We start from the raw sequence: 18,566 nt of genomic DNA, 5'->3' as shown, positions 1-18,566 counted from the left end.
TGGCCCACCTGTTTGCACGGGAGGGGGAGCCCGGATTAGAGGGTCCGGCAGCTGCGAGCGGTGGCTTCGGTAACTCCGCGCGGGAGTAGCTGCGGGATACGCCGGCTCTGCTCGCGGGGCAGTTTTCTACGCAGACCTTGGCCGTGAAGTATCTATTCTTAATTCGTTCGGAGGAAATGTTGGAAATTAAAGGGCCTCATATGGGGAAGGACTGGAGCCTCCCACCCCTTTCTTCTGAAAATTCGAGCCCTGCCTTGAAATTCATGGGCTTGATGGATCTTCAGCAGTTTGGCATAAAACTCGAAGTGAAAGAAAGAAGATGGTGGAGATAGTCACTGGCTGGATCAGGGCAAGGGACCAAGGTTCAAGTCTCGCTCAGCCATGGAAGTTCTTGGAGAAATTTTGGGCCAGTCAGGTTTATTGCTGAGGGGAAAACTGGAAGAGCAAATGTTACATAAGCTGCTTGAGCTTCTGGAACAATGATGAGGTATAACTCTAAGAAATAAAATAAATATCCACTTACACACCTGCCTTCAGCCATACAATCAGTCATAACAATACCATTTCCCCTCTTAGATTAAGGTAGAGCCAGCAGGGCACAAGTGGTGTTTCTGAAGCCACTGTAATCATTTTAGTATAGAATGAACTTTTATTTATTTACTGACTGTTTATATACTGCCATTCTTTCAGAAATAACAAATACTGAAAATGAGAGACAGCCAAGGTACTTTGTGAAATACCTTGAAATATAAGGAACTTCAAAGTTCTCTAAAAGAAGCAATTACGAAGTACAATGGGATAACTAAATCAGGTGATTTGACATTGATTGCCTTTGTTGTATTTAATAGTACAGCTGCCTGTTTATTATAATGAAAGTTCTGTGGGCTGATTGCAAAATTACTTTAAACAGGAACCATTTCCAAGAAAAAGAGGAAAAAATATAGTAAATAAATAGCACAGGAAATATGATCAGTTAAAATCAAACTGAGTATAAAACTATAGAAATATCTATTTGATTTTTCTATTTTCCATCAGCCAAGACCCTAAGTATCTTGCATAGGATGAAAAGAGCCTTAACTTTTTAACAATTGGAATTTATATTATCAGAAAATAGGGGACTCAGCCCTTCGTAGCAACCTGTGGGAGAGCCCCTAGTTCAACTCAATAACACATTATATCTGAAAAGACTTGATTTGCCTTTCTGGAGGCTCCCCTATATTCCATCTATTGTGCTTTCCTCCAGTCTATGCTAGCAGGCTTTGTCCTCTTTGTAGAGCTAGTAATGAGGCCAATGACTGATGTTGTCTTTACAGATGTGATACTGGACAACTTAAGGAAATTGATTGTTGGATTCCTTTGGTGTCACCTGCTGGTGGGGAAAACAACCACCAATAGTTCCCTAAGGGAGTAGGAAATATTTAATAGACAACTAGATCATGGGTTTAACCATTTGTCAAAACTTGGTCCTGAGCTGTCAGTATTCTGCTTTGTAAGGCAACAGGTACCCCACAAATCATCCATGGGATGGGTTGAAGCCTTAGCCTGCTCTGCAGATCAGGTCCTGTAGATTTGCGGGTGATCACAGCTTGGTAAAGCAAGAGAGATGATAGCTCTAAACACAGCTAATTGGCAGGGGGTAGTTGATGGCTCCTTTCCCATCATCAGTTGTTTGTAAAGTTATTTTTGAACACAGGTTTAGTGCGCCTCTGGAAGAGTGCAAGATCTATGTTTAAACAGGTGACAGACAAGGGTGGGGGTAGACTAGCCTCTTGCCTGTCACCTGTTTTTCAGGCTGGCAGGAGAAGTGGAGAGTTATTTTGAAACATGGATCTTGCACTCTTCCACAAGAGCACCAAACCTGTCTTTAAAAGTAGTCTGAAAACAGCCTGACTGGATTGGGTGGGCCATGTGGTGAAGCCCTAGTATCCCCCCATGCCCCTAATCTCTTGTCAGCTCTTTTTTGGGCTGGCTGACAGGAGGGACAGAGCTGGCTCTTTACCCAACAGTTCTCTGATTCCATTGTTGGGAGAAGAGGGAAACACTACTTTAAAACTGGATCAGGTAAATATGTATCCGAGGTAGGCTCAGCATGAGAAAAGGGCAGCATCATAACAAAAATTTTAAAGGTACTGGTAAGTTTGGCATGCTCCATTTCCCTTCCGTTAGGAAATGTTATCTTGTGGGACCTGAGTCATGCCTTCTCTGTCATAGCACCTACCCTATGGAATGGCTTTCCCCTGGAGATCCAGCTGGCCCCAAACCTGTTGGCCTTTCATAAGACATTAGAGACCTGGATGTTTCCTCTGGCATTTTGGGCTGGGAAGTTGAACCAGCCCTTGTCTACTTCTCTTCTTCATTAACTGTAAATGGAGTGGTTTTTAGACCGTGGCTAGGTTTTATATTATTGTTTTGGATGTTGATTTGCAAATTATGTCCTGTTTTTTACTTTAATCCTCTGGGGGCCACCTAGAGTCATTGTTGTGAGATGGGTGGTGATAAAAATTGTTTAAATAAATAAAAACAGTTATGGGACATCTTCCTGTCATGGGTAAGGGGATGTGAGGATGAACCCTCAGGATGGCTCAAAAATCAACCTTCCCCCTTTTCTTTCTTTTTGGCATTTAAATATCTTACTTAATGAAGAGTTCCAAGAAACTCAAAAGCCTGTTAACTATTATAAAACTACAGTTGGCATAATAACGTCAATATCGTCTGGGTTATAGTGGGGGGGGGGGGGTTCCCTCATTGCAAACAATTCTACTATTTGTTTTGATTGAATTAATTTATAGAAGGCAAAACAACATACGTGTTTAAAAGCTCTGTATACACTGACATTAGAGTAAAACAAGGAACTATTCTTGTTGAGACAGATGCCGATTTGTTTTGTCTAAGGAAGTTTATAGGGAACAGGGTAGGGACTCTTTCATCTCCACTTCAGTGTTTAATTTCCTAGACACATGTCTTAATATAGTTCTAAAATCCTAACAGGTGTTTGATTTTATTTCCTGAATATTCATCTCCAATAACTCCGCTAAGAAGTGGCCAGCCAACAACTCTGCTATAGCCTGAGAAAGCAGTTGACATGGATATTAAATGTCAAAAAGTTCAAACCTGACTTCTCTGATGGGATAAATCTAATTGGATTCATGTTACTAAGTTGATGCTTTCTTTAATAACATTAGATTAGTCTCAAAGTTTAGCAATTGCCTCAAATGTAATTTGAATTTGCAAATTAATATATGAAGTTATAGTCTTCATTCAACACCTGGAGTACCAGAGGTCCTCCATCTCATATAACAACACTATGAAATCTAAAACCTAAAATAAAGTGTGGGATCTTATCTTTATTGGGACAAAGAATTTTGTATAGTTTAAACTTTTTTTGTTTGGGGAATTTTTTCCCACATTTATTGTGTTCCTGCATGTCTGTCATGTGCATGCTTAATATGTATCACTTGTGGGTTCTGTTATTTGCCCACAGAGATTGTCTAGGTTCACAGAATAAGATAATATGTGGTTTGCTTTTTTGTGACTTAGCATATTCTATAAGCCTGATTATTTTGGTCTACAGCATTGAGTGAACTCAAACAGTTGCATTTTATTCTATAAATCATGGGTAAACTAAGGCTCAGCCCAATGTGCAAATCCAGACACTGAGAATATATCTAAGAAAATACTGAACACTTGATGACTGCATATTGCAGGGGAGGATCACATGGGCAACCTATCTTTCATAAAAGCCTGTTTGCTATTGATAGTCCCATTGACGAATGTTATTTCATACATTTCTAGGCTAATAAGGCAGCATTTCCATGTCTGGTATCATTCATTTAGAGCATGGTGAATCATTGGTCAACCAACCAAGCAGCTTTTCAGCATGTGTATGACACATAATTATTTATCTACCTCACTTTTGATCAATGATGGCAGCTGTGAGCAAGCCTGAGCTATACGAAGAATGTATCATTCAGGGGATTGTCACTTTGGTAAGACAGTGTATTCTGGCCTGTTCTCAGAATTTGGGAATATACTTTATGTATTCTCTTGTTAACAATTTCATCCATTGAAAAACTGAACTGACAGGGTAGGTTTAAGGTAATTGAATCTCACTGAGTTCTATGTGATTTTTCTAAATCTGATCAGAATAGGGAACCCTCGTTGAAATCCTCACTTAATCATGCAGCTTTTGGGGTCTTGAACTTGTCAGTATCTCTCAGCCCAATCTATGTCACAGGATTGTTGTGAGGATAAAATGAGACTCCATATCTGCCAACTTGAATTCCCAAAAGAAAGGTGGAATATAAAAATAGTATATTTTGAACCCTTATTTGAAACAAAAACATTCATTATCAAAGGGGTATTTGTTAAAGTGTAATTAGATCTCTACTTCTTCATTTTTTTCTCTCTCTTAGGCTTCCAAAATCTGTTTTGAAATATGCAGTTTAACTAGAAAATGTTAAGGTACCAGCCTAGAAACCAGAAGACTAAATAAATAAACAAACTACATAATGTCAGAGAGAGCCAGTTTGGTATAGTGGTCAAGGTATCAGGCTAGAAATCGGGAGACCATGAGTTCTAGTCCTGCCTTAGGCACAAAGCCAACTGGGTGACCTTGAGCCAGTCACTCACTCTCAGCCCTAGGAAAGAGGCAATGGCAAACCACTTCTGTAAAACCTTGCCAAGAAAACTGCAAGGATTAGTCCAGGCATTCACCAGGAGTCTACACTTACTTGAAGGCACACACATACAAAAAAAAAAAAACCCCACCTGCCACAGAATTAAGTTAACAAAAGAAATAAAAATTTTACAAGGTATCCAACCAGTAACTGGATTCGTACATTGTGCTAAGCTATAAACCCTTGTTTACAAACCATGCAACTTGCTAAGCCAAAACTAAACCTATCTCATGGTTTAGGGTGTTTTGTGAACCTCAGTGTATTACCAGTGTAAATCTGGTGATTTGTAACTGCCGTGTAGGCCTTTCCCAATCTGATGTCCATAAAATGTGTTGGGACTACTCTCAGAATTCCAGGCCAGCCAAGGCAGTCCTGGGACATCCTGAAAGCACCTCTCTTTTATCATCCTCCTCCTCTGGCCACCTGGGGGAGTTTGATTCTTCAAAATTCCTGGCTCTGTTGCTGCCGCCTCCAATGTTTACTAAGTTAGACAAAGTAGGCTGAATATCCAAGAGCTACTAAATTTTAAGTTTTCCAGAAACATGAGTATCTTTAAGCGAAGATCCTTATGCTGTGAAATATTTGGTGAAACACCTGATGTTTCACCAAGCAAATAATGTGTACATAATATATCCGAATTTGGAGGCGAGTCTGGGAAATCTTCTTTATGGCATACATATATACACACACCTCTACATGTAAACTTACACTGATTTTTAGGGAACAGATTAGATCAAAATTTCTTTGGGATGTTTCTAATGTATATACTTCAATCTACCAGTTGCTTCTACTTCAGAAGCCCCCTGTCTGGGCTTTCCATATGTGGATGTAGTATGTGGTAGAAGCCACACATTGGGCATTGCCATATCCATCCACCTGTTTGTCCTCACACAAGCTACCTCACTCCCCTGGTGTGAGGCAGCAGCTGGGAGCTCTATTAAGGGTCTGACGCATGGAAATGCTGCCAGGCAACTAAACTTTGTTTTTGAGGAGGTGTTCATATGACCTGTGTAACAGGTCAGAGTCTGTCCTCTGTCTCAGAAGTACGTACATTGACTGACAGAAGACATCACTTTCTGTTTATAAAGTGGTGAATGCAAATCCTCTTCCTATTTCTGTTCTCCGTTTCAGAATCCCAACAACAAAAAGGAGACTTACTGACATCTGAGGACACTCAACAAGGCACCGATATGAAGTACAGTGTGTTCTCAGCTCCATAGAAGTATCCTTTGCTTCTGATGTAATGGCACAGGCAGTAGCCACATAATCACAGAATTGGGGGGAAACTCAAAGATCATCTCATCTACCACATGCTACAAAAGGAAATCCTAGTCTCTGTTTTAACTCCTCACTGGTGAGGCACAACTTTAAGGAGCAATGCTTTTAAGGAGCATTGAAAGAATATCTCCTTGCTCTAATTCCTTTCAAAATGTGCAGAAACAATGGGAGAGATGAAGGCCCTGGACAACTTTTATGTGTTAGTGGAGAAGCCTGGAGTAGGTATGTGCATATGCATGGAAATAATTGATTTGGTAGTTTTCAGTTCACACATCATGTTGAGCCACAGTTTGATTTCTTTCTTTTTTTTCTGGATTGGTATGATGTTTGAACTCAGCCAATGTTCACATGTTAATGATGAGTTGCATTCTCCTAGCTTTAAGTATCCATGTGCAATTAATGGTATTGCAGGATCATTTCTCTGTTTTGTTGACTGTAGTTTCTTATATTTAGGAGAATGGTGGAAAAGAAATTGTCCCCCTTTCAGTATCCAGTAGGGTCAATGAGGACTGCTTCAGCCAAATGTTCATTTGTAAAATACATATCATCCTTTGCTTTAACTCATCATATCCAAACATGGGCACTCGCCTGGATAAAATTCTACTACATCAGTTGCATGCAGACACAGTATCTTACAGTACTTGAGTCTGTGAACATTAATTCCTTTGACCTGGTTGATGATATAATATTGTTTATTCATAGCTGCAATTTCAATCACACTTGAACACAGTGGGTCCCACTTTTAGTCAGTATGTGTGGATTTATTCTGTGTGCTCATATTTTTACAAGAACATATTGTGATGCCAAATATATGGGTTAATGCCAAATAATAGAAATGTTTAATAGCTTAAATGACAAATGACAACGGAAAAATTAAGTTGGGATCATGTATCTCTGAATGCACTACCATCTGGAACACATTCCATAAATATTCAAACATGCTTCTGGGTGAATTGCTAAGCTGTAAACATTAAAAGCTGGGGATCCATTAGGAAATGGATTGAAAATAAAATTGCCTAAATTACGATGACCTCAGACAGATCTGTGATATGTCCACATTTGGAATACTGTGTATAGTTCTAATCACTGCATTTGAAAATGATTAAAACAGAGCTGGAAATAGTTCAGAACAGAGCAAACAGAATGATCAGGAATCTCAACCATATCCTTATGAGAAAAGGTTAGAATGCTTGGAATGCCTTTGCTCAGCAAAAAGGTGATTAAGGGGGACATGATCAATGTGTATAAAATCATGAACGTCATGGAGAAAGTGGACAGGGAAAATGGAGAGACACGTTTTTCTCCTTCTCTCAGAACATTAACACTAAGGATCATCCAAGGAAGCTGGAAGGAAATTTGGAACCAACAAAGTAAAACAAAACAAAACACCCTTCTTCACATAGCACATAATTAACCTGCTGCGTTCACCACCATATAATGTGCCAATGGCCACTAACTGGCACAGCTTTACAAGGGGATTGGATAAATCATGGAGGAGAGGCTATCAAAAGCTAGTAACTTGAGACTCAATGTTACCTTCAAGTTGAGGGCAGCATATCTTCAAATACCAGTAGTAGGGGAACAGCAAGAGAGGGATACGTCTCTATCACCTGCATCTGAGCACCCCAGAGCATCTGGTTGGCTCCTGTGAGTAACAAAAGTCTGGCCAGATCCATCAGGGCTAGGGTTAGGGTTATGTTCTTAAAATGTTCTGGAATAAGAGAATGAATGTCAGTGACATTGCTGGTTGAGAAGCAATAGCTCATATCACATGTAAACTAAAATAGCTCCAGAGCAATGTTTTATCTCTTTCTTGAACTGTAACCTCATTTGGATCAGATAATATAAGAAACAAAGACAAATCTTTGAACTCTTAAAAATAGAGGTGGGGTAGGGAGGAGAGAGTCCCATATTCCCCAAAACAGAAGTCCACAACTAAAAAAAACTTTTGAAAAACAAACCTATGATTTTCAGGTAAATTTGGCCTACAAAGAAGATGACACAAATAGAACTTATGATTTTTCTGAAATATGTAGTTTTCCTCCATGAATGGGGTAGGGGTGGGGATGGAGATGAGATTTCCTCAGCTTTGGCTCATGCAGCAGTTATGACTCTTATCTGGATCAGGTGCCCTGGTGATCACATCTTGATCACCACTTGGTTGGAATACTGTAATTTGCTTTATGTGCTTTAGGAGATGACCCCAAAGCTACAACTAGTACAAAATGCAGTGGCAAGGTTATGGGCAGGACAATTCCATCAGTGTAAAATAATACCTATTTTAAAGGCACTGTACTGGTTGCCAGTAGGCTTCCAAGCCCAGTTCAGGATGTTGGTCTTTATAGTTTAAAGCCCTACATGGTAAACCACCAGAGTGCATGAAGCAATGCCTTGCCAGAGTAGAATGAGCCCATTCAGTCCAGTCATCAAGAGAGGGCTTACCAAGGTAGACAAGGAATAGTAGCCCCCACTTTTTGGAACTCCTTGTCCTGAGGCATGTATGGCCCCAGCCTTCCTTACATTCTGAAAGCGAGTAGAAGCGTCTTATGACATTGTGCCTTTGGCCTCAGCTGATTGGGAGCACCAGTCCAAGTTTTTACTGTATTTGCTCAGTTAGATTATTTTATTGGAATTTTGTTTTTGCAGTTTGCTGCCTAGAGTTGTCTGTGATTAGGACAGATTAGAAATGCTGTTAATGCAAGAGTTTATGGTATTGAACTTTGTAAGACTGATTTTGAAAAAGAATTGTGTACAAATGATGAACATGTAGTTGCTAAAATGTATAAACGTTTACTGAAATTTGAAACAGAAGCACAAGTGTAAGAATGTATGATAAAGTGAGCCAAAAATGTTGGTTATAATGTACAGATTGAACAATAGAAAAATATCTGGTTGAAAGGATTGAAATTTACATTGTGTTATAATCTTAAAGATCATTTTTATAAAATTATGTACCGTTGGTATATGACACCAGAGAAATTGTCCAGAATGTATAAAGGCACTTCAAATTTATGTTGGAAATGTGAACAACAAGAAGAGACATTTTATCATGGTTGGTGGATGTGTAAAAAAGCTAGAAAATTTTCAAATACATACACTGATTCAGAGGATTTTAAAGATTAATATACAATTGAGACCAGAAGTTTTCCTCTTGGGACTGATGGACAAACAGTTGGAAAAAAGTCATGGAGCTTTGTTTTTGTGTATGATAATTGCAATGAGATTATTGTATGCACAAAGATGGAAACATTTAGCAATACCTACAGTGGAGGAATGGTTGGTGAAGATGACGAAACTTGTGGAGATGGCCAAATTGTCTTATTTGATTAGAGGAAAGACAATATCTATGTTTATTGCTGATTGGAAAGCCCTTATGGACTTTCTGCATAAAACAGAAAAAATGAACTTATAATTTATAAGTTCATAAGGGTCCAATTGCGGGTCCAATTCAATGTGCCGATTTTGATCTTTAAAGTCCTTCATGGCATGGGGCTGGGTTACCTGAGGGACCACCTCTCCCCGATTACATCTGCCCGTCCCATCAGGTCTGGCAGAGAAGGCATCCTGCGGGCCCCACCTGTCAGGGAATTACATTTGGCGGGTCCCAGGAGGCGGGCCTTCTCTGCTGTGCACCCACTTTGTGGAATCTTTTTATGTATTTATTCTTTTTAGTTGTTGTATGCCACCCAGAGTCACTTTGTGTGAGATGGGCAGCTATATAAATACGATAAATAAATATATAAATTTATGGTTTTGATGATTAGACAGGATAGATAATAGAAAGAAGAGAGTCATGATGTAACTTTAGAAAAAGAGGTAAATTTATAATTGTATTTATAATTGCTATAGAGAAGATCAGAAGCCACTTCTTTGTATCTTTTTTCTTTTCTATTTTTTTCTTTCTTGCACTTTTAGCTTTTTCTTTGATTTGTTTCTTTTTCTTTTTTCTTCCTTACTTCATAATAGTTTGTATTAATTTTTACTTTCATTTTTAAAATTTTTAATAAAATTACATGAAATTAATATCCTTTTATTCTGTTTTATAACATCCTTTTATTCTCTGTTTTGTTTTGCTTTTTATATTTTTAATGTATTTATTTATTGTTTTTAGCTTTGTTGTATGCTGCCCAGAGTTGCCTATGGTAAGATGGGCAGCTATATAAATTGGTTTAATTAATTAATTAATTAATTAATTAATTAATAACTGTTAATGCATGCATGCATGCATGCATACCTCAGGAGAGCACAAGCTAGTGGAAAAACTGCTTTTGAGGAGATGTGGAACAAAACATGTTGCTGAGTTGGGCCCAGACTTGCACATGTTTGGAACAGAAATTGTAAAATGTATTTATTCATTTATTTATTTAGTAGACTTGTCCCCACCCATCTCCCCACAATGGGGGACTCTGGGCAGTTTACATCAAATTAAAACCATAAATACATAATTAAAAGTTATAAAAAAGAACCACACTTACACAGATAGAAAAAAGATAAAAAATCCAAGAGGCCGATGGAGGCCACGCCAGGCCACTAAGGGGCTAGCCAACCCCATTTCTGACAACCTCTGTGCCTCTGTGATATTCCAGGGGTGCTTCCATGTGAGGCTAGTGTTGATATAAATGGCTAATGAGGACAGAGCCAAAGTTTCTTTGCTCCTAATTGCCTTTTCTAATAACTGTTCTCTTCTAAAAGGGCAATTCCTTACTAATTTGTGCATAAAGTACAATTTGATCTATGGGATCTTCTGTGCAAAAGTTCTATTGAATGAAAAACTCTAAGTTAATTATTGCTGTTGGTAGACATCCTTTGGATTTTCTGTTTTAGATACTTAAAAAAATATTGGGTTTGCGTTAGTTTCAGCTGAACATATTCAAAATTAGTGGGGTGATACTAAATTAGTGGGGTGATTCAAAATTAGTGGGGTGGTACTGTTTATTATCAACTATTTACCTATTGTATTTTTATTTTAGACAATTATGTCTTCTTAATCAGCATAGAAGATTGAAAAAAGAGAGAGGACTTATCTTCAAGTCTGCTGCCTAAAAAAGTGAGAACTGAAGAGAAGAATGGAATAAAAGGAGTTTGGTTCTTCAGACAAGTTATACCCGAGCTGAGCAAAGTCTTTGCTAATGTTCTTTATTAACAGTGGTTGGTTCTGCCCTTCAGAGCTTTCCTGCTCCAGAGTAATGTTCTGCAGAAACTGAGTGTTTTATCCAATAGTGATCTTCCTCAGTAAGGACAATTGCATATTAGGAGCTCTTGGCATACTGGTTGATATAGTGCCTGTTAGATTTTGCTCACTGACAGCCCTGCTAAAGGTGAGAGAGTATTAGTTGAAGTAGTTACTAAAGAGTCTAAATGCTGTGGGACTCTGCCAAAGAATGTTCTTGCAAGCATGTGAGGGATGAATTCCACTTCACAGTCTATAAAGTCCTTTGAGGTCCTGTTGGGTGACAACTGCAAGAATGCAAGGGATTCACATTATTACCTAGCCTATATCATTGGGAGCCCATCTTGGAAATCTGGATTCTAAACTTATTAAAATATTTGTTGATATGGAGAAGGAAGGGGAAGAAATTTCCTTGCTGTTTACTTTTAATTATGACATCTTGGCCAGCCATGATGGATTTTACAAAAAAATCCTTGGGTTTCCAGCCAACCAATATATCTAATGGAGAAATGTAAGGCTAAGTTTTCATGGCAGTCTTTTGTTTAGATGTCAGTTTTTCAGTTTATTATTCCTTTCCAATTCATTGATGGTCCAGTGCTGATGAGCACAGTAAACTGCTTAGACACCCCCACACACACCTACAATGCCAGCACAATTTTTTACTTGTTTAGCTTATATGTGGAAATGCAGAGTTAATTCTCCTGCCTTCTCTGTTTCATTCGCCTATAGAAATACTCCATTAGAGCTAACATCTGGGCAGGAACTACTGGGGATAATGGTCCTCATATTTTCCATAGAGATGCTACAGCACTAATCCCCATTATAACCCACTGAGGAACCCCTTTTGAGCATATGACATTTAACAATTTAACAACTGACCCCAACTGTTTGTGAACTACAGCTAGCAAATAGGCCAATAGCTAAAGATAATATATTTTCTAATCTTTTAAAATTCCATAAACAGAAAATAATGCAGTGTAGAAAATGCATACACAAACACAATACTATTGTTTTCCAGCTGCTTTTATTTATATTCAGGTTTTGCTCATATTTATGGATGCTTGAACCCTGACATTGACACAATAATCAAACATGTTTGTTGCCAATTTTGTTTTGACAACTTTTACTTTCAGCAACTACGTCTATAAAGTCTAAGGCAATTTCTGAGATTGTTATGATTGTTCCTCAAGTCCTCGTACATCAAGGTATAGATGACTAACAGTCCGTGCCGTTCCACCGGCCTCTCCCCTATCAACAGGAAAACAAAGAGCTTGTTTTGCATTCTGATCCATTTCCCCTCATCCAGAAGAGAACTAGCACAGCATGTGGTTTATGAGGCTCCAGGTGAGCTACACAAATCAGCCAGGATCTGCAAAGCTAGAGAAGGAAAGAAGAAAGCCATACACAGAGACACTCCAGCTGATACCTGATCCCACAAGCTCCAGAGTAAACTTAGCTTGGCTTTCTGATGGCGAAGCACACAGTAATTTACTGCTTCAAATGCCAACAAATACTTAGGGATTATCAACACTTATTAAGAGGTTCAAAGGAGAGTTTCAAACTGATTGGCCAAGAAGCTCCCCCTCCCTCAGGCTAAATCATTATTTCCTGGCAAACCTAGGCAGGAGGCTTATCCAGCCTTTTCATCGCTGCCATTTGACCAGGGACTCTTGGGGGCAGAAGTAATGTCTTGTAATGACTCTCAGTTTTCCTAGCTTGAAAATGATTCCACAAATGGAAGGACCACAGAATTTCACAAACTCACTGGAAATGTAATAGGATTTGTCTTAGGGCTACAAGTTTTGGGCTACAAAAGCTGGATGACTATGAGATGGTAGCAGTGGGATACAGAAACTCTATTTGCTGCCATCTAGTGCAGCCCAGATATGGTAGCCCTGACTTGTCCCCTGTTGCTGAGACCTTATAACAGCCATTTGTAACAAGCATTCCAATTGTACTTAATACGCAGATACTGTATAAATGAGGTTCATACATTGCATTAAACCATGATTTGCTTTAACTGAAGAAGGTATAGCAGCTTAGTTCCCACATAATATTAAACCATAAATCATGGTTTAAGGCCATACTAAGCCATAATATGGTTTGTTTACGTTTGACTTTATTGTGATTTATTCACCAAACATGATTCAATTATGATTTACTGCAATGTGAAAGTTCAGGAACTGTCTTAGGAAAACGCTGAATATTGTAGTGGTTTTTTGATTGATGAATAATTGTAGTTAATCCAAAACACAATTGGCTGATTCCTTGATAAGCTTGGGCAGAGACTGGGGAATATAATGGATATGATGGAAAATTGTTCCATTTTCTTTCATTCTCAACTAAGATTTCCCCAGCTCTGTCCTCCAGCATCTCTCACAGTCAGGTAAGGAAAATACACCATATATTAAGGTTCTAGAACTGGGCTGCAAAAATATGGGTGACCACAAGATGCAGCAAAGAGTTAGAATTGCTGTTCAGTACAAAAGCACATATCATATATGAAGCATTTTTAGATGTATATTTAAGTTCAGAATAATTGCAACATGGAATCCATTCATGTATTCAGGGATGTCAGCAGTGTGTGGTCAAAAAAAGGCAAGATATAGTGCAAAAACACTATATAACGTAACAGTGCAATTGAAGCTCCACCTAGTTTTTATGTGTGTTGCACATGTGACACACAGAGAAACCAGGCAAAGCTTCAATTGCTCCATCATGGTCACCATCTTGACTTGTTTGACCACGCCCTGCAGACATTCCTGTATGTATTCTTATTATATTATGTTATATTATATTGTATATTATACATGTATACTTTTGTTCACCTTGCCAACGTGCAGTTTCATTGTGGCTACCCTGACATCATGTGGTGAAAAATATAATGCATCAAATAAATTCACTAGGATTGTGTTTTTACATTTAGTAGAGCCCAGTTCCATCAGTTTTTTTTTTTAGTCAGTTATATTTTAATAAGACTTCAGATTTCTAGGTTGATATCAGATGCTTATTTACTAAGTGACACAGCACTGAAAAATATTATATTGGTCATAAGAAAAATGTCAAAATCTGTATTAGGACCATTTCTTTACAGGTAGTCCCCAGCTTAAGAACACCCATTTTACAGACAACCCATAGTTAAGAACAGAGCCTATTGCAGCAAAATTTGAGTTAAATATACAATGGTTCAAATTAATTACACAATACTACTTATACAGTATTATACAATAATACTGTTCCGACTTAATACAAATTCAACTTAAGGACAGACCTTGCGAACAGAACTTGTTCTTAAACTGAGGACTATCTATATTAGTCACAGAATTGACTACCTGTAAACATCTGAGTCACAGAATTGTGAGCAAATGTTTCACTTCTCCAGAACAATTCAAAGAGAGAATGTAAAGAAAATAAACACATATACTCAAAATTGGACAGTGCAGAAAGAAATGGCTGTTTAAGCAGTGAACTGCATTTATTGCTATTTTGGCTTGGATTTGGGATTACAGACATTTGAATAAGATCCTTAGATGCTGAAATGATTGAATTCACCCATCATGGTAAGCAATAATTTGCTTAATTATGATTTATTGAATAGGGCACAATTGGCTGAGTTCACACATCATTCTAAGTCATAAACCATGGTTTAAAATCATAGTAGCTGAGTTTTCACAACATGCTAAGCCAAAACTACAAACATATTATAGTGTTGTATGATGTATAAACCAGGTGCTTCTGAGTTGCACCAAGGACTTTCCCAAGAGTTCTTGAGAAGAATTATTTGTTTAAATAAATAATTATAAATTATTTGTTTTAAAAAAGATTATCTATTGTTCCAGTGTTGAACTGTTCTTACAGAAAGTTTTTCTTATCATTCTGCTAGAATCTGCTTTCCTGAAATTTAAGAAAGTTTCCATATTCTGTACAGTATTCTGGAATGATAGAGAACAGATCATTACCTTCTTGCAGATACTTGAAGAGTGCTATTATGTCCCTCCTTGGTATGATTTTCTCAAGGTTAAACGTGCCCAGTTTCCTCATTCTTTCCTTGAAGAATTTAGTTTTCAGTCCTGCATCATCCTTGTTGCATTTTTTGCATCAGTTCTAATTTGTCTAACTCCTTCTTAAATTGAATTTCTAGAATATGGACTTAGTATTTGAAGTGGGGTTTGACCAATGCAAAGCCACATCCATGACCATGTGTGACTGGCATCAATATAAAGTTGGCTATAAAGTTGATATGCAGATGTAAGAAATGAGTAAAACAAAGAATTAGAGGTTCCTATATTGCTTGGACAATGGGAAAGTATCTTAATTTCTATACCAAGAGTATCAATGGACCTTAAACTACAACTTATACAACAAAAATAATATTTAGAATTTATTGGACTCCACTACATTTGAATAGAAAAGGTCAGTCTAAGACAGCATTTTGTTGGAGATGTAAGAAGGATAATGCTTCTTTAAAACATGTTTTTACAATGTCCTATACTCACTAAATTTGGGGAGAAAGGAGTAGAGTATATAAACATGAATGTGCAACAAAAGCTAAATTTTTCAGAGGATAATATTCTTTTGAACTATATACCATACATAGAATTTGACATCTGGCAACGTAAATGGATTCTCTGTGCCCTTACTATGGCCAAAAGACTGATATGGCAGCACTGGAAAGATAAATGTATGGCCCCATTTATTCAATGGATTGAAGACCTGATTGCGCTTGCCACCTATGAGCGGATTGCCTATAGACCTTTGTATGGACAAGTATAATGAAATATGGAATTCGTTTATACAAAACACAGTAGGTTAATGACAAATGATAGTTATACCAATGTATTAGAAATAAATATATATGTACTTGAATAATACTTACATTAGATAAGTACATATAGAATTGTAACTGTTACAATGATATCTTACACTTTGGGGGGGGTTTCTGTGGATTTTTTCACTTAAAGCAATTTTTATGCATTGTTTCTTTCTCTCTCTCTCTCTCTCTCTCTTTTGAGAACGTATCTGCATTATAATTGTTTTTGTGTTTTATTTCTTTTCTTTTTCTGTTATTATTATAGGCAGGCAGGCAGGCAGGCAGGCAGGCAGGCAGGCAGGCAGGCAACCCATGTATGTCACGGACAATACATGCATCAGTATCTAACCGAGGGGATTATTCCGTATATTTTAGAGAGCTTTTTCAATGGATGGGTTTACATGTTATACTAAGCTGTGGTTTGTTGAATAAATCATAGTTTCGGGGTTCACAAATTGTGCTAAGTCTTAACATGGCTTGTTTGATTTTTGTCTTTATCATGATAATGAATTCAGCCATTGTGATTTATAAATCGTGATTGATGGCTCATGTGACAGGTGAACCTGGCATATTAGCCTGACTCTATAACTGCACTATAACTGCATTTATTATAATTAATAAATGAGCAACAAAATGCTAAAAGATATTTGGTCTCCAACTTTCCCTTTTTAGTAAGGTAGAGAAGATTTAGGCAAGAGAAGATTTAGGTTGAGAAAGTAGTTGGGCAACAGCTTTAGAAAATAATGGAGGAAGTGAATCATCTGGATACATTCCAGGTAGGTTTCAAGCTAAGATACAGTGCTGAAATGACATTGGTTGCACTTGCTGATTACCTTTGGCTGAGCCAGGATGGGTGTGGTGCATCTAACCTTGTGCTCCTTGATTTCTCAGCAGCTTTTGATATCACTGATCATAGTATCCTTCTGGAATGACTGCAGGGATTGAGAATGCGAGGCCCAGTGCATGGCCACAAGGCTTGATGTTTTCCTCCCTCCTGTTCAATATCTGTATGAAACTACTGGGTGAGGTCTTCCATCATTCGTATCCTAATAAAACTCAATTGTACTTCTTGACCCCAGACTGTCCAAGTGTTGCTGTCAATGTCCTGTCTCAGGGTGTGGAAGTTGTGTGAATCTGAATGGGAAGTAACAAGCTCAGGCTCAATCTTGACAAGACCAGGTGGCTGTGGATATTCGCTCCCCACCCCACCCACAGTCCTGGGGAGATTCCATCTCTTGTCTTGGATGGGGTAGTACTTCCCCATTCAAGACTGGTGCACAATCAGAAGGAGCAGGTGGCAGCTATGGTCAAGAGAATGTTGGCACAGATCCATCTAGTGTACCAGTTTTGTTTATTTTGGGATCAGGAGGCCTTCCAGATAGTCACTCATGCCCTAATTGCCTCACAAATGCACTACTGCAATGTGCTGTATATGAAGTTGCCTTGGAAAATCACTTGGAAGCTACAGCTGATGCAGAACAAGGTGGCAGGGGCAGTAATGGTCACTCCATGATATGCTCATGTGACTCTATTGTTCCACGAACTGCACTGATTGCCACTTGGCTTCTGGGTGCAATTTAAGGTGCTGGTTACCATCTGCAAAGCTCTTCATGCACAGAACCTGGTTATTTTGAGGGACCACCTGATCTCTGATAACGTCTACCTTTCTGACAAGATCAGGCAGTGTGGTTGCACTTCTGGTACAGACAGTCCCCTACTTGCAAACTTTAATGTTGCAAACTTTTACCGATATGAACAAGATGGACCCGGAAGTCAGAACTGGAAGTTGGGCTGGAAGTTGGAACCAGAAGGCAGGAGAAGGCAGGAAAGGGCAGGCAATGGCAATGGCACTTCTGAAATCATGCCAAGAAAACTGCAGGGACTAGTCCAGGTAGTTGTCAGGAGTCAGCATTGACTTGAAGGCGCACACACAAAGTCAGAGCATTAGGATCAATAGGAATTTGTAGGGTGGAGGTCTGATGTGTATTTTTGTGCATAAGCAAAATGGTGGACAGATCAAAACCATGCATCTAAAATTGTAAACATCCTGCAGCTAATGAACACTGTTTTGTATTTATCTATACTTGAAACTATGGAAAAGGAGATTGTAGATATGGGACACCTGTACTGTAGTATGCATGCATGTTGTGTGATTTAGTTAGCTTTGACTTAGTATGTTACATGCACAATTGTAATTTATTTGATCACTATGGATCAACACAATGTAACAGGCACCTCTAGCAAAGAAAGCTTCAGAGATCCCCATTAGAGCAGAACAGAAACACAGTTGATTGCAACCTAATTCCTTTCCTCTCTAATTAGAAAACTCAGAAGACACATTGACTAAATTTCTGTATGAGCACAACTTCCTTCCCCTGTGAGGTTAACTACACAGGAAGAAGCTTGCTAGAGGCTTTTTGTTTCAGAGTCTCCCCAAATAAAACTTAAGAGATGGCAGGTCTTTCCCTGAGAAATGTTCAGAACTCAGCAAAGAATCATACACAGGCCCCCCTCTCTCTCTCCCTGATCAGTAAGTAGTTATGCAGACTATGTCAAAATTTTGATTTTAGTTTGGATGTGCTCAAAGCTTTGCCTGGCTCCTTTCATAACTACTTTCCCATGCAGGTTGATT

The 18,566-nt window shown here is 38.4% G+C and overlaps 1 long non-coding RNA gene across 1 annotated transcript; it reads left to right on the top strand.

The window, feature by feature from the left end:
• Positions 1-316: 316 nt before the first annotated feature.
• Positions 317-17,002, top strand: LOC112540685 (uncharacterized). The gene is made up of 3 exons (XR_003084757.2): positions 317-487; positions 5,808-6,176; positions 10,925-17,002. It is a non-coding gene; the product is annotated as an uncharacterized LOC112540685 (long non-coding RNA).
• The last annotated feature ends 1,564 nt before the right edge of the window (positions 17,003-18,566 follow it).

Source organism: Python bivittatus, unplaced genomic scaffold, assembly GCF_059951505.1.
Source record: "Python bivittatus isolate LINGU-HERP-01145 unplaced genomic scaffold, Pbiv_v1 ctg000700_np1212, whole genome shotgun sequence".
NCBI classification, from domain to species: domain Eukaryota; kingdom Metazoa; phylum Chordata; class Lepidosauria; order Squamata; family Pythonidae; genus Python; species Python bivittatus.
This window is presented reverse-complemented; position numbering and strand designations above follow the sequence as displayed.